We start from the raw sequence: 16,759 nt of genomic DNA, 5'->3' as shown, positions 1-16,759 counted from the left end.
TAAACTGTAAAGAAAAATTTAAGAAAACCTAAATTATGTTCTACGGCAGCTCTCCTCTGAATTTTGTCCTAAGGAGCCTTTAAATAGGTCAAGGAATCCTATTATAAGTTGAATTTAGGCTTCATTTAACCGACGTTTTTGGCCTATTTAACTTCAGAATTTGGACTTTTGGTAAACTACAAAGTTGTAGCTCTTTAACTTAGCTTTCTATCCCAAGTTGAATCATCTTAATTGGACATCTAAGCTGAAAGTTATGCTCCAAATACTAATTGGTGCGCAGGCGGGAATCCTAATCCGAATTGAACTTGGATTTGGTGCAAATTTCCTTTGATTTCTGCTCCAATTGGACTTGAATTTAATTGGGTTGGCCTTATTTGACTTCATTAAGGCCCTTGTAAAATTAAAGTCCATTAGCTTTCTTCTTTGCGCAAATCCACTTATTTAATTTCATTATCCTACAAAAGACAAATTCATGCATTAAAATTCAATTAAGCACAAAATTGTTTATTCAGCATTATTCCAAAATCAACTATAAAATGCATGAATTAACTCAAAATAAGTATGATAATGCTTTCTAATAATGATATAAATATGCAAAATTAAGCTATTATCATACTCCCCAATTAGCTCATTGCTAGTCCCTAGCAATTTAAGCGACTTGAGACAAAGACACAAAATAACAAAAAATATTACTTTAGTAGAAATAGTTAATCAAAGGTCAAAACACTAACAACTACCAAAGATATTCCACATGCCATCAATACTTAGTGTGTGAATAGTTTAGCCAACACAAACACAGCTTTAGTCTTAAGATAAAATATGGCTTGAATTTCTATCCAAAGTTATGCTTCAACTCAAATCTCATAGTTGTTAACACTCAAAAAATAAAATCACTCCAAAAGGGTGTAACACTCAAACATATGTGAGTAGAATAATGTAGAACAAAGACTAATATCTCACATATAAATAAGATGAAGAACAGTGAAGCAAAATAAGAGACATTTATAGTCTCATGAAAGGATGCCAAACACTAAGAATATTACACCACACACATTGATTAGTCATGTCAAGATCCAAACCATACCTTCCTTAAGATCAAATAGGACTTTCATTGGGATGTAATGTTGGGTAAAGAGGAGGAATTTATGAAAGGGTATAGGTAAAAATAAAATGTGTTCCCAAGAATAATTAGAGATACAGCTTCTTTTGAGTATATGACAATTGATTTATCCTCCCAAATTTTTGAATATTGTACTTTCACTTTTTTTTTTCTTCAAAATTTCATCAACAAATTCATTCTCTATTTCTTCCTCTTTCACATTCCTTTTTTTTTTGCAACATTTTCCCTTTCCTGTTTATGACTTTTTTTTTTTTGTTGAGTGAGTTCTCCTTTTCTTCCAACTATTTCACCACAAATTACCGCAATAAGACAATTTGATTGCATTCTTTCTTGGAACACTTTAGGAAAGGGTTTGAGAAAGAATGGCTAAAATAATAGGCTCAAATGGATGACTAGCGGTAATTTATCAAGAAAGAAAATAATAAAGGCTCAAAATTAACAAAGATGGCCTAAAATCATTTCTTAAGGATTGTGATAGTTCTTCAAAATCCATGATTTTAATATACTCAAGTGTGGTATAAAATTGATGAATTCTTAGCATTCAACAAAATCAAAGAATAATGAGACTAAGTAACAACAAAGTTATGTGCTTCCAAATGAAAAAAAGAGGTCAAAAGAAAATAACCCTCTAAAAAAATGAATGGCTCAAGAACTCACTTGGGTTATAGTCTCTACATTTTATTTTCAAGATTTTCAAAGTCATCTCTCTCTCTCTCAACCAAGAAACATGTTCATGTGACTAAAGTGCACATGCATAATAGATGATCTTGAAAAATAGTGGAATTCTTTAGATAGAAGTAGCATAAAGAATTTTGACTGAAAAATCTTGCTAAAGCAACACTTTTTTATTTTTTGAAAATTGGGCTAAAAAAAATCACCAAAAATAACCCCCCAAAAAAAAATTTAACATAAAATAAAACCAAATGCAAATCATCTCAAATTCCTCCCCCCAACCTAAAACTTACATTGTCCTCAATGTTAACAAGGAAAAATAATAAAGACTAGATATTACAGAGAGTACCTTGAAGAGATAAACATAAATGAACAAAAAAAAAAAATTTAACACCTACAAAAGGGGTTAGGAAAGAAAAAACAATCTAAATTATGACACAAACATTAATGCTAATTGCTTGGCAAGTCTTGATAAATGGGATCCTCCAAATTAATGGATTCCTCATTTTCTGAAAAATTATCAAGAAATGGCTTAAGGCGTTGTCCATTCACCTTTAATATGTTAATATTCTTAGGATTTTCAATTTCTATGGCACCGCGGGGGAGAACATTTTTAACAATGAAAGGTCCAGGCCATCTAGATCTCAATTTTCCAGGGAACAAATGTAACCTAGAATTATACAAAAAAAACTTTTTGAGATGATTCAAAAGATTTCCTTAAAATTTGTTTATGTTTGGAATGCTATAAGCATATGGATAATAATTGTTGTATTGAGATTTAGTTAATTAGTTTGTTACAATTCCAAACATGTTAATCACATTTAGCACATGTTGAAATTATTAATGCACATGGAGAATAGAACCAATAGGATAAGGCCATCTGGGCCAATGAGATTAGAGCTAGTCTCTTATAAATACATGATTATAATCCAACATGACACATCAATTAAAGAATAAACCAACTTCTTAGTGCATTAGTGTATCTCTCTCTCTCTTTCTCGCTCTATGGAGGGTGACTATCTAGAATTAAGTCAATTTTCCTACAATTCCCATCCATCCAACTATAATTCCTATCCATCCCCATTAGGAACTACCGGATTCCTAACATTTGGTATCAGAGCCGTCAATCTTGATACGGGTGAATATGACCGGTAAGAAATCTTGAAAATGGTGAATGAAGTTTCAAAGAATTTCAAGACTTTGTACGAATCTCACAATGCCATTTTAGAGAAGGTAAAGGCCTTGGATGAATCTAACATGGCCATGATGGAAGAGCTCTCAAGATTGCAAGAGGGTCTCCAGAACATGACGAAAGAGGAGTTACAATCTCTTGATTCAATGAAACTCGAAGAACAAATCAAGTTCTAAGAATATACTGCTGTTTTTTCAAGCCGGGATGTTGATCTTTGTGTCAAAATGGATGATGATATATATGTACACATTGCCCTTGAAGTACTATTGAAAGAACTAACAAAGAAGGTGATGATGATCATCCACAAACCAATTCTTGATGCACCAATAGAGGCTTCCATTCAAGAGTCTATGATTCAAGAATTGACAATCCAAGTGTCGGTGATCCAAGAATCCAAGATACAAGCGCTAACAATATTAATGGTTCTAGAATCAAATGAGGTCTTAAGGATACAAGAACATTTCAAGGTTCAAAGAACCAATGAGACCGTGAAGATTGAAGAACCATTGAAGGCTCAAGAATTCAAGCAAAGTTTGAAGATCTATGAAGAAGAAACCTTCATGTGCACGGGACCGCTTGTCAAAGAGAAATGCATGAATATGGTGATCAAAATGTCACTACGGTATTGGTCCATTGGAAGATCTCCTTTGATGAAGATGCTATTTCACAACTAGACATGGCAAAACTGTCGGGTCGGGTCAATCGGGTTGCGGGTCAATTGGGTCACAGGTCAAGTCGGGTTGAGATGACCTGTATTTTTCAAACAAGTTTTTTTTTTTTGAAATAGATGCAATCTGTCAATTGTTTATGAGTTTCTTAATTGGGATTAGATTGTCACTAGTGATACTATTACCACTTACCAATTACCACTAAACACTTGATACCCAAATTTGGTACAAACTCTTGTTCTAGCTTTCTAGAAGCTAATCTTGGTATAATCTTCGATTTGCTTAAAGTAGGAAGAGAAGATGAAGGTGGCAAGTAAAGAATGACAAACTATAATGGAGTACATAACATATTAAGTAAAGAAGAATAAGTAAATATTTTATAATAATTACACCTCAATCTCAATCTACTCAACGTTGGTAGACGTGGCGAAACGGGCAGGTTGGGTTGAGTTGGGTTCAGGTCAATTAGGTTGCGGTTTAAAATGGGTCATTTTTAAACGGGTCAATCGGGTTACAGGTCAATCGAGTCGAGTCAGAAAATTTTAACCCGTTTTTCCATGTTTATTCACAACAACACCTTGTGGGCAAGGTGTTTTCAAGGGGAGGAAAATGTTAGGAATGCTATAAGTATATGGATAATAATTGTTGTATTGAGATTTAGTTCGTTAGTTAATTACAATTCCAAGCATGTTAATCACATTTAACACATGTTGGAATTATTAATGCACATGGGGAATAATATAACCAATAGGATGAGGCTATGTGGGCCAATGAGATTAGAGCTAGTCTCATATAAATACATGATTATAATCCAATTTGAGACATCAATTGAAGAATAAACCAACTTCTTAGTGCATTAGTGTATCTCTCTCTCTCTCTCTCTCTCTCTCTCTCTATGGAGGGTGACTACCTTGAATTAATTCTATTTTCCTACAATTCTCATCCATCCCACTATAATTCCTATCCATCAACATTAGGAACTACCGGATTCCTAACAGTTTGTGATGAAAAACCTTCATTCTTTCTTTAGAAATCCTAGAATTCTCATATGCATCATGCCGAATTTCTTCCAACTCAATCAATTGCAATTTTCTCAATGAACTAGCCTTGTCTAAGTTAAAGTTAAACATCTTTATTGCCCAATATGATTTATGTTCCAATTCCATAAGCAAGTGACAAACTTTACCATAAACAAGTCTATAGGGAGACATACCAAGAATATTTTTATAGGCAGTGCGGTACGCCCAAAGGGCATCATTCAACCTCAAAGACCAATCTTTACGATTTGGGTTAACCGTCTTTTCCAAAATTTGTTTAATCTCCCTAGAGGGTTTGTCATTGTTCTTTAAATAAATTCTATGAGTACAAACTAATGGACTAAGTCCTTTTTATGGTAGCCATGTTCCTTCCTATGACACCCTTATGTTTACTTAAAACATTTAATAACTTACATTCTTGCAAGGAGTAAACTTCTAAAGATATTACCATAGGAAAAGTCTCATCGGTTCCTAGAAAAGCATACTTGAGATCATTTGGCCAAGGCTTCAACTTCCATTTAGGTACTTGCTCACTAGATGGCAACAACTTTATCTTACTAGGTGGCAACTCCTCATATTTCAATTTCCAATTGCTCACTTCCAATTCCTGTGTAGATTCGAAGAGACAATGAATGTATGCAATTTCGGAATTCTCATCAAAGTTAAAATCACATGAATTGACTAAATAAGTTTCTAATGTTTGGTCTTGAACAATTGTTTCAATCAAGTCAACTTCATGCGCATCCTCTTCATCCTTAGGTTACTTACAAGTATTAAAAATATTAAACTCAAGGGTCATATTGCCAAAAGATAATTTTAAGACCCCACTTCTATAATTTATTAATGCATTAGAAGTTACAAGAAATAGGCGTCCTAAAATCACAGATATTTGAGAATTAGCAATAGAAACAGGATGCATGTCCAAAATAATAAAGTTAATAGGAAAATAAAATTTGTCCACTTAAACCAAAACATCCTCAACAATAACATCCTTTGGAACAATCACAGATCGATCGGCAAGTTGTAAAATTATAAAAGTGGGTTTTAACTCGTCTAGACCTAATTGCTCATACACTGAATATGACAAAAGATTCACACTTGCCCCAAGATCAAGCAAAACTTTCTCTATTTTTGAATTACTAATCACACATGAAATAGTGGGACAACCTGGATCTTTAAACTTAGGAGATCTATTATTTTGAATGATTGCACTAACTTATTCAGTAAAAAATGCCTTCTTATGTACATTAAGCTTAGGCTTAACAGTACACAAATCTTTCAAAAATGTAGCATATGATGAAATTTGCTTTATGGCATCCAAAAGCGGAATGTTCACTTTAACTTGCTTAAGCACTTCAAGGATTTTAAAATTTTGATTCACTTTTTGAGGGGAAATCAACCTTTAGGGAAAAAGAGCAGGGATAGGACATCTTTCAATTTCATTAGATTTAGGCTCAAGGACTTCATCACTACTCTTTATTTTGGAAGACTCATCATGTGTATTGCTTTTAAGAATATCTTTTTTAATGATTTTTCCATTACGAAGAGTAGTTACAGATTTAACTTGACTCACTTTATTTTCAAAAGAACTACAATCATCAACACAAAATTGACCTTAGGGGTTTGGTTGTGGTTGAGATGGAAACTTTCCCTTTTCTATTGTGCTCATGAATGTGGTCAATCTAGTGAGAGTGCTCCTAATGTTATTTATGGCTTGTGAGTTTTGATTATTAATGGTGGACTAAGTCTGCATGAATTGTTGTAAAGTGTCCTTGAGACTCTTCTTTGGAGGGGGATTATAGGGAAAACAATTTGAAGAACCATGTGTAGGAGGTGCAACCACATTATCATTCCTCTAACAAAAATTTGGGTGATTCCTCCACCCTGAATTGTATGTCTCTGAATAGGGGGAAGAGTATGATTTTTTCACCACGTTCATAGCATTTGCTTGATCATGCAACACCTCTTTAAAAGCTGGAATTGTAGGGCATTCATTGGTAGGGTGTTCCATGGTCTCACAAATTCTACAAACTTCATCAATTTTAGGCACAATAGTGATTCCATTGACCTTCTTTAATTCCATGGCTTCAAGCTTCCTAGTTAGACTAGCCACCGTAGCACTAAGGTCATCATCTTCCCTAAGTTGGTACTTACCACCCCCAGAGGGGTTGGTGGATGCTCTAGACCTATCTGAGGTATCAGTGGTATCCCAAGATTGGACATTCTCAACTAAGAGATCAAAATAATCAAAAACCTCATCAGGATCTTTATTCAAAAACTCTCAATTACACATCATCTTTACAAATTGGCGCATCTTTGGAGTTAAACTTTCATAGAAAAAACTAATTATACGCCAAGTTTCATAGCCATGATATGGACAAGCATTAAGCAAATCTTTAAATCTTTCCCAACATTGATAAAATGTCTCATTATTTTTTTGTGAAAAATTCATTATTTGTCTTTTAAGTGCATTGGTCCTTTGAATTGGAAAAAATTTCTTTAAAAATTCAATTTGCATCTCTTGCCAAGTACTAATTGACCTAGGTCTCAAAAAATAAAGCCAAGTTTTTGCCTTGTCTTTAAGAGAAAAAGGGAACAACTTCAACCTAATGGTCTCTTCATTATATGATTGGTCATGGAAGGTAGAACATACCTCCTTAAATTCCTTAAAGTAGGTAAGGATTTTCAGAATATAAGCCATGAAATTTGGGAAGTAATGAAATCATACAGAGCTTAAAATTAAAATTATTTGCATTAATTGGAAAAATGATTCATGATGGTGCACTACTCCTAGTTGGTTGCAAATAATCCCTGAGAGTTCTAATGGGTTGGTGAGCATGGAAGTTTTCATTATTTAAATTATTCTCATCACCATGATTACTCTCTAAGTCTACCATGATATCAAATGTATCAAAATGTGTGAAAGAATCAGATAAATTGCCAAAAAAATTATTAGACTCAATTCTAACCAAGCGATTATCACTATCACGACACCAAACACACATGCGATAGTAAAGAAAGAAAGAAAAAGAAAAAGAAAAAGAAAAGAAAAGAAAAGAAAACAAATACCTTTAAAAATAAAAAGAAGTAAAAATAAAAGGAAAACTCTAAAGGAAAACTAAACTACTTAAAAAGAAAAGAGTTGGAGAGATTTTACCAAATGTGTGAAGAAATTTAATGCTGAAAACCTCTCTAAACGAAGTGGAACGCTTCTCTAATCGCCTAATCCCTAGTAACGGCGCCTAAAACTTGCTGCAACTTAAATAATGCTCCCAAGTGCAGAATTGTCGCGAAGTAATAACTCGGTAAGTCCAAGGTTGAATCCATAAGGAAAAGGGAATTGATTAGCAAACCACAAGAGAATAAAACTAAAATAATAAATTTTAATTGAAGATATTTTTAATGGTTTAATAAAGTTAATTTAAATTGCGAGAAAATAACAATATATTAAGGAGCTAAGGTTTAGGGATCCACACACAACACATCTATTGGTAGTCTTAACAATATTTATTTTATAACTCAACTAAAATTCATACGAAGGATGATCTTAGTCCGATGATTTAATAATAAAAACTCAAGAATTAATTATCTAAGGTAGTTTTATGAAATTGATTGATTTTAGGCAAAACAAAACTAGTGAATTACTTCGTAGGGAATACTAAGCATTTAGCGTGCCCGGAGTCTACAATAAATCAAAGAATTATATAGAACTAAACACTTTTCTAGATGAGTAAAACAATAAAAAATATAAAAACATAAGCATTAAAACCAATAAATAATTGTTAAGAACATACCAACAAATGGTTGGGTTTCATCCCTTGCCTTAGTAAGGCTTCTTGCAAGCCATAAAACAAATAAAACTCTAAAAACTGTAAAAAAAAACTTTAAGAAAACCTAAATTATGTTCTACAGCAGCTCTCTTCTGAATTTTTTCCTAAAGAGCCTTTAAGTAGGTCAAGGAATCCTATTACAAGTTGAATTCCCGTTTGGAGAAAATCCTAGGTTTTTGGGTATCACTTAACCGAAATTTTTAACCCATTTAAATTCAGAATTCGGACTTTTGGTAAAATAAAAAGTTGTGGCCCTTTAATTTAGCTTTCCAACCCAACTTGAATTATCTCAATTGGACATCTGAGCTAAAAGTTATGCTCTAAATACTAATTGGTGCGTAGGCTGGAATCCTAATCCGAATTAGACTTGGATTTGGTGCAAATTTCCTTTGATTCCATGCTCCAAATTGGACTTGAATTTAATTGGGTTGGCCTTCTTTGACTTCATTAAGGCCCTTGTAAAAGTAAAGTCCATTAGCTTTCTTCTTTGCATAAATCCACTTATGTAATTTCATTATCCTACAAAAGACAAATTCATGCATTAAAATCAAATCAAGTACAAAATTGATTATTCAGCATTATTCCAAAACCAACTACAAAATTCATGAATTAGCTCAAAATAAGTATGATAATGCTTTATAATAATGATATAAATATGCAAAATTAAGCAATTATTAGTAATAGTTCCCCTAGGAAGACCTTGGTGCCACCGAATCCTACTAACGGTGTGTCTAAGGGTAGGTGATGCTCTTTGTCGACCCTCATCTACTGGAATGCGGGGTAGTAAAGGATATCTGCTGAGCTCCCATTGTCTATTAGCACCCGTCAAGTGTTGAAATCTGATAGGCCAAGAATATATTGACCCATTTGGTAACTTAATAAATTAATTTAGCTAAGTGAAATTAATTAGATTTAATTACATGCAATAAGAGTGTTAGCACAAACAAATCACCAACTAAAGTAAATGCAGCGGAAAAATAAGTTTGACACAGGTGATTTGTTTACGAATGGGGAAAACCACCCAGGCAAAACTCCACTGGGTGAATTTTAGGTCATCACTCTTGAGAATCCACTATTATCAAAACAAGCGGTTACAAGTAAAGGAATCCTAGTATCTTTTATCAACCTACAGTTGAACCCTTACCCCAATACACAATTGGACTTGTAATGTAGTGACAATCTTTCCTTTCAATGCACGACTCCCAGTATGTGACTAACCAATTGATGCGCAGATCTGAATATGTGGTTTACTCCTTTACACGAATCCTAGTACATAATTAACACACCAACTTGAGAAAGATGTTGGCCGCGAAGTTCTTCAGTTCATCCAAACGATGAAGATCAAGAAGCTCATTGGTTACAAAACCCTTAGCGCAAAGACGCAGTAGCTTCTTCAATGAAAAGATGAACTAGGGAAAGTTATCTTTGGTCACAATATGCATCAATAATCACTTTGCATCAAGTTGTATCTCTTGAGATGGTCCTTAAAATAATCCTTATATATGTCTAGGGTTATGAGAAAAGGAACTCTATACAAATAACTTGGATATGCGTGAAAAATAGATTTGGAAATCTGATTTTTGTAATTCTTGATAGATAGGTTATTTGTAGAGTTGCGGTTGAGTATCGGGCTAAAAATGCCTTTTAAACCTCGATAGATACAATCTGTTGAGATAGCTGTCAAGTTTTAAAATACAACACTCCCTCACTTTTTCCTTAGACAGATTTGCATGGCTTTAACTCTTGACCTGAACAAAATGTTTCTTGAAGACTTAAACTATCCTAGATCTACCCAATTACAATTAAAGTGCATTTTGTCAAAGGATTAGTCAATATACAATAACATATGTTCTAACAAGTTCCACATATGTCCTAACAAAATCCACAATTGACAAGCTAATGACCAGGGTGTCGTCATGAGGGTGGTGTAGTCGTCTAGCATCTTCATTTGTAAAGCTAATGGTAGAGTTTTCAAGTTTGGTCGCTTTAGGAGGCCGTCCGGAAATCTAGACGCTTTGTACCATGCATAAATATGTCTTACTTGCCTTCTTGGATGATCCCGCCATGGTGCTTCCTCCTACTATTACCCTTATCTCTTCAAGCGGGGCTCTGGGTCTTTCTTTGGCTCTTTGGATGGGCTCAGGGTCCCTCGGCGGATTTTCCCCATTCTTGACGAACTGCTGTAATTTCCCTTGTTTAATAAAGGCCTTGATCTGCTGCTTGAGGTCATAGCAATCGAAAGTATCGTATCCATGGTCCCGATGGAAGCGGCAGTACTTGTTCCTAGGCCTCTTGTTCAGGTCACCGTTCAGTTTGTCTTGCCAAGTTAGCGCTGCATCTTCCTTTATTTGCATGAGGACTTGATCCAGCAGGGTGTTTAAGGGAGTGAAATTTATCATCCTCCCCAATGGGGGTCTTGATTTCTTGTTGTCCCTTCGGTCATTCGTTCGAGCTGACTTTCTTCCTTTGTCCGGACGGTGGTCATCTTGCCTTTCCCTTTTTCTCGGTATGTTTCCCCGGGCAATCATTGCGTCTTCGGCATTCATGTATTTCGTGGCTTTGTATAGCGCTTCAGCCATTGTTTTTAGGTTGTTCTTGTAGATGGAGAAGAGAAACTCCCCTTGCTTCAATTCAGTAGTGAAGGCAGTGACGAGGACTTTGTTGTCAGCTTCGTCAATCAAAAGAGCCTCTTTGTTGAAATGGGCCACGTACCACTTCAGGCTTTTGTCTTCTTGTTGCTTAATGTTTAGTATGGCCATGGGGGATCTTCTGTGTGTCTGCCCTCCAATAAAGTGTGTGAAAAAGTGTCCACATAACCCTTTGAAGGTGGAGACTGTATTTGGGGTAAGCTTGCTAAACTATACCCTTGTTGGCCCTTTCAGTGTAGTTGCGAAGGCCGTGCACATAATTTTGTCTAGAACTCCTTACAGGTGCATGAGGGTTTTGAATAACTCTAGATGGTCGAGGTCCCTTGATCCGTCATACGTTTCTACTTGCGGCATTCGAAACTTTGCTATGAGGGGGAATGAGGTCACCTGTGCAGTGAATGGGGAGTCGGTTCGGTGGACTAACTCGTCCAATTTGGTAGACACCTGTCCCCTCATGGCGTTCATCATCATGTTCATATTCTCCTTCATCATTTGCATATCTTGGGCCATACGCATCGCACCGACCTCTATTTCAGAGAAGCGGCTAGTATCTTCCGGGCCTTCCCTTTTGCTGGAGATGTTGCTTTCTTCTTGGTCTTCCCTCACTTGTCTGTCCCCCGTTGGCAGGTGACTACCATTCTGCTCGTCGACATTCCACTCTTCGTGTGGGCCTTCCTAACGTTGTTTGTTTCTTTGGTTTTGTTGTTGCGCAAACTTCTAGTTGCGCTAGGTCAATCGCTCTACTGCTGTAGCCAGAGTTTGTACCTGTCTCTCCAGGGCGTTGGAGTGGTTACCTGTTTCCTGGTTGACAGTAGCCATTGAACGTGTTGAGACCATGTAACTCTTTTTTCGTAGGAGTGGTGATATGATCAATCACAATCGAACTCCCCACAGACAGCACCAACTGATGATGAGCTGAAATTGTCAGTGAGTTGAAGGCTCCAAATCACTCCAATAGGTACTTGTGGAGTAAGACCAATAGGACTAAAATGAAGGCACTAGTGTGGTACTGGTCAAGGACACTCCAAAGATCAAGTTAGTTAATGAGAAACCTCTAAGAACTCTATTTAGAGAGCTTGGGATTTTTTGCGTACCTGAAAAAGGTGGAGGTTTGGTGCTTATATAGCAGCTGGTGGTGAATCAAGATCCCTTGAGAGTGGGGATTTTTCCTTATGGAGAAGATTTGGTATTAGGGTTTCCGAGACTGGAGGGTGTCTTTCCATTTGAGGGAGATATGATTCCGTAGCAGGTTCACCTTGTGTGATATGCAAGATGTTTCCTTATATGGATTTTTGTGAGGACTAAGTAAAGCCACGATGGACCCGTCAGTTTTTTATTCACCTCGTCGGCCTTTCATTTGCCTGTCGGACACTTTTTCCATCGGGTTTTAGTATGGCCCCGTCGCTTTTTATGTCAGCATTCTAGACCTTCCATCTACTCACGTGGGACTGACGGACCCATAGGCACCGTTAGTTTCCTTGTAAGACGTGCCTATGCCTTAGTAAAAAACACCCTTATCAGTGCCTAAGATGAGTGGTTTCTCAATTAGTTCTCACGTACGTTGATTTTCATTTGGAAAAGTGTATTCCAAAGATTCTACAGAGGAAAACTATTTTCACTTCTTTTTAATCATACACACGTTTTAATTATTTTGGTAGTTACTTTATTTAATAACTTTTATTGAATCAATAATTGATTATCTAATTGGGTTAGCCTTTTGGGCCAGCCCAATTAGGCTTAAGTTTGTGGCTTGAGATGGGACCAAATAGACTAATAAGACTCTAGCTCCAATGGGCTTCAGACTTTTCTGTCAACTCTTGACAAGTCCAAAGTTACCATTAATTATATAACAAGTACCACTATAGAAATATAATTGCATTTTAGGCTTTATTAATAAATTATATCCCAAGACTCTAATGTCTAATATAATATCATTTGACCCCTCCATGAAATATCCATAGTGAACAAAGCTATAATTAAACCATCACTTTGTAAACAACTCTTTTATTCCTTGAGTTTCCGGTTTAATCTTTTAGTTATTCATATTTATGAAATCTAATTTCAATAAATATAAAATTTAGTAACTTTAGTAACTCTTTACTTAAGTAGCCAGCCCTGAATACCAGTTCCCATTAAACTTATCTCAAGGAGATATTTTGTATATCTATAAAAGAGATTCTGGATTCCATCTTGAGAATATGTGTTATTTCAACATTACTTGTAGTTACCCAAGATACCGAGGTTTTGACCGTTAAATTAGATCTCAAACCTGTTACATCAAAGTAACCTACATTTCATGATCGGTTTCACTATCCTCTTAGGATTGAGGGTCAATGAAATTAAAAGTCGTGAGATTAATTATTCAGGTGATAGTTGTTAATTGAATAATTAATCTCACAACGATCCAGTTCAATATCTCTTACACACTTAAGACATATCAACAAATCAACTAGAAGTCTCCACTTCCATGATCAAGACAAACCATCTTAGTTGATGTGCTATAGTCTTCACAAATGAAATGCTCAACTTCATCACCAACTATGAATTATATGTTGAGTTTACAAGGAACTTGTGATTTATACCTTTGGTAACTAAATTGCATAAATAACATATAATGCATCTCAAGAACTATTTTAATGTCCCATGAGAGTCTATGAAATTAGAAGTCGTAAGATTAATTATTTAGATGACAGTTGTTAATCGAATAATTAATCTCACAATGGTATAGTTCAATATGTCTTACACGCTTAAGACATATCAATATATACATGACTAAGACAAATCATCTTAGTTGATGTATTATAGTCTTTGCAAATGAAACGCCCACTTTCATCACCGACTGCAAACTATATTTTGAGTTTACAAGGAACTTGTGATTTATATCTTTTGTAACTAAATCACATGATTTACAAACAATGCATTTCAAGAACTATGATAATGTCCCATTAGTTTATTTATAAATAGTCTCATATAATTAAACAGTTTAATTATTTATAACATGCTAATAAATTGGATTTTAGGGCACAAACCTTAACATATTGTTCTTTCTACCATTTTAATTATGGCACCAAGTTTGGAGATTATAGGGTTTTGAGTGAGAATTTTTGCGCACAAATGCAAGATATATCTTTAGGGGTTGTCTTACAGTACTCTGTGACTCAGATTGAAATTTTGGTGATGAGAATTTAAAACCTATATTGCTCGAATTAATTGTTGCCCTCTCAAAGCTTTCTTGGTGAATTCTCAAAAAAAGAAAGGTTAAAGCATGATGCTAAATTTATATTGTCTAAATACTCAGATTTTATTATGCCTGGTTACGATGATGGGAATTCACATGGATCTTGATTTCAACATCCTTGACACCACCTCTCTTGCTTTATCAATAATCGCTACAGCCTTCACACTGCATAGTCGAATATTTATCCCTCGAAAGCTTCCTATAAATATGCTTAGAGACAATAGTCTTAAACATGGTCAACCATCATCGATTGCCCCTAAATATTTATCTTAAATTATCCCTTTACATTCCATGATGTGGAAAAAATGTGAAAAATAATTTATTTTCATACATCCTTTAAAAAAATATATTAAGATAAATTGGTTTTTAGTTTAAAAAGGTTTGAAGGGAAAATCACATTTTTAACTTAAAATTATTAAAAATTTAAATAATAAATAAATAATTGAGAATGGGCGCTTAACAAGTATCGAGATCCCAGTATCCATGGGTGAAAGTTTTAGATCGAGTTTAGGTATTTCCAACCCAAACCCGGTCCATGGCTAGAGTGGGCATTTGCCCCTCTACCAATCTAAGTTGTCTAACGTATAACTTTGCCCTTCCTCCTTATGTTTTCAATGGAGACATTCAGAGTTTAAATCTTCCCACCCCGAACTATTAAATAATAAATACACACACACATATAAAGTTAATATGACCTTAAATTCTTTATGTAATAATTTATTCTTAGCGATAATAATTTGTAATAGCAATACAATTTTGGGACAACTACATAATAACATAAATTTATATTAGTTGTATTATGTGTTTACGTAACTACTAAAAATATTTTTATTCATAAGTGGAATTTTTTACTTTAAAAAAAATTTAAAAAGGCTTATTCATATCAAAAATCCTTTTTAGATAAAAAAAAAAAATTTTTAATTTACTACCATTTTGTGAATTTTCTTATATCATTTAGGCTAAAGTGCAAAACACACTCCTAAAGTTTAGGGATATTTGAATTTTACACTTTAAAATTTTTAAATTTGCACTTTCCCCCTAATGTTATATGTCATTTAGATTGTTAGTCCTCCATTAGTTTTTTACTAATATGTCCATTAAGTGCCACATCAACTTATGACGTGTACTAGTCGACCCAATCATATTGTGACACGTGGATTAATTATTACATGTGATGAAAGGACCTAAAAATATTCAAAATACTTAAAATAAATCCTAAAATCTAATTCATTTAAATAATTAAATTAAGATTTTTTTTTCTTTTCAATATCTTTTCGGAAGAACAGGATGAATATGTTCTTCCCCAAAGAATAAGATGAAAATGTTTGTCAGGGGTAGTTTTTTCGTTGCCAATATGATATTTGGGAAGCCAAGACTGAAACTCGACTTTGGGCTTGGAATATGGCCCAAAGGCTATTGGTGAAGTATGAAAAACCCATTTTTGCTCATGATCCAGATTGCATCCAACATAGATTATAATAAGGCATCAATAATACCTCTTGCAAAGATATGTTAGCACAAAAGATGGTCCACCACAATAAGTGCTTAAATAATAGTCCAGCAGTAAACAAAAGAAGCGTTCAACAATAGATGTTTGGAAAATTAATTAATGTATTTGCATAGTAAAAATTATGCATTTCCTCCATAGTCGGTTAATATAAAAGCGGGCCCATTATAACAAGTATACGAGGAAAATAGCCTAACAGTGAATATGAAATACCTCTAGCAATAATGTCTGATTAGTTAATAAATGTGTTTACATGATAAAAATTGTATATTTTCCTCATTATTATTAAGTCAACATAGGGGAAAACTTTCATAGTATCCAAGATACTATGGCCTTCATTATAATAGCAATAAACAAGGATTAAAGGTTTCATAATTACAAGGAAAATTAGGATGGAATGAAGGGAGAAAAATGTAAGAACGTCCCATTTAATAAAGTATCCATTTGATAACTTCATAGGAAAATGATAGGACCACCGAAAATGACACAACCTTGTGCCACAACTCGCCACATGACGAGTTGTGACTGATGAAGGAGTGTCTGTGGGCCATGTGGGGACATACCTTTACCAATTACAACTCGACACGAGGTGAGTTGTGTCAAAAAGTTGTGCCATTTTTGGTGGTCTTAGCACAACTCAACTTTATATATGCTATGGTTTAATAAGAAGTTACATGTCCTTAAAATATTGGTTAATGGAGAAGTAAGTTTCTTAAATAACTCCAACTTTGATGGGCAAGTGGAGGTTATAGATACAAGAAATTTGGTCCTCTCTCTACCTATAAAAGAGACTTTTAGCTACCCCATCAAATACACTGAATAATGAAAGAGAAAAGAAGGTCAGGAG

At 34.5% G+C, this 16,759-nt stretch overlaps 1 non-coding gene across 1 annotated transcript; it reads left to right on the top strand.

Annotated features, from left to right (window-relative positions):
- The first annotated feature begins 7,052 nt into the window (after nt 1-7,052).
- On the top strand, nt 7,053-7,159 carry LOC142637725 (small nucleolar RNA R71). Its single transcript, XR_012844851.1, has one exon. It is a non-coding gene; the product is annotated as a small nucleolar RNA R71 (small nucleolar RNA).
- The last annotated feature ends 9,600 nt before the right edge of the window (nt 7,160-16,759 follow it).

This window comes from Castanea sativa, chromosome 5 (genome assembly GCF_040712315.1).
Source record: "Castanea sativa cultivar Marrone di Chiusa Pesio chromosome 5, ASM4071231v1".
NCBI classification, from domain to species: Eukaryota; Viridiplantae; Streptophyta; class Magnoliopsida; order Fagales; family Fagaceae; genus Castanea; species Castanea sativa.
This window is presented reverse-complemented; position numbering and strand designations above follow the sequence as displayed.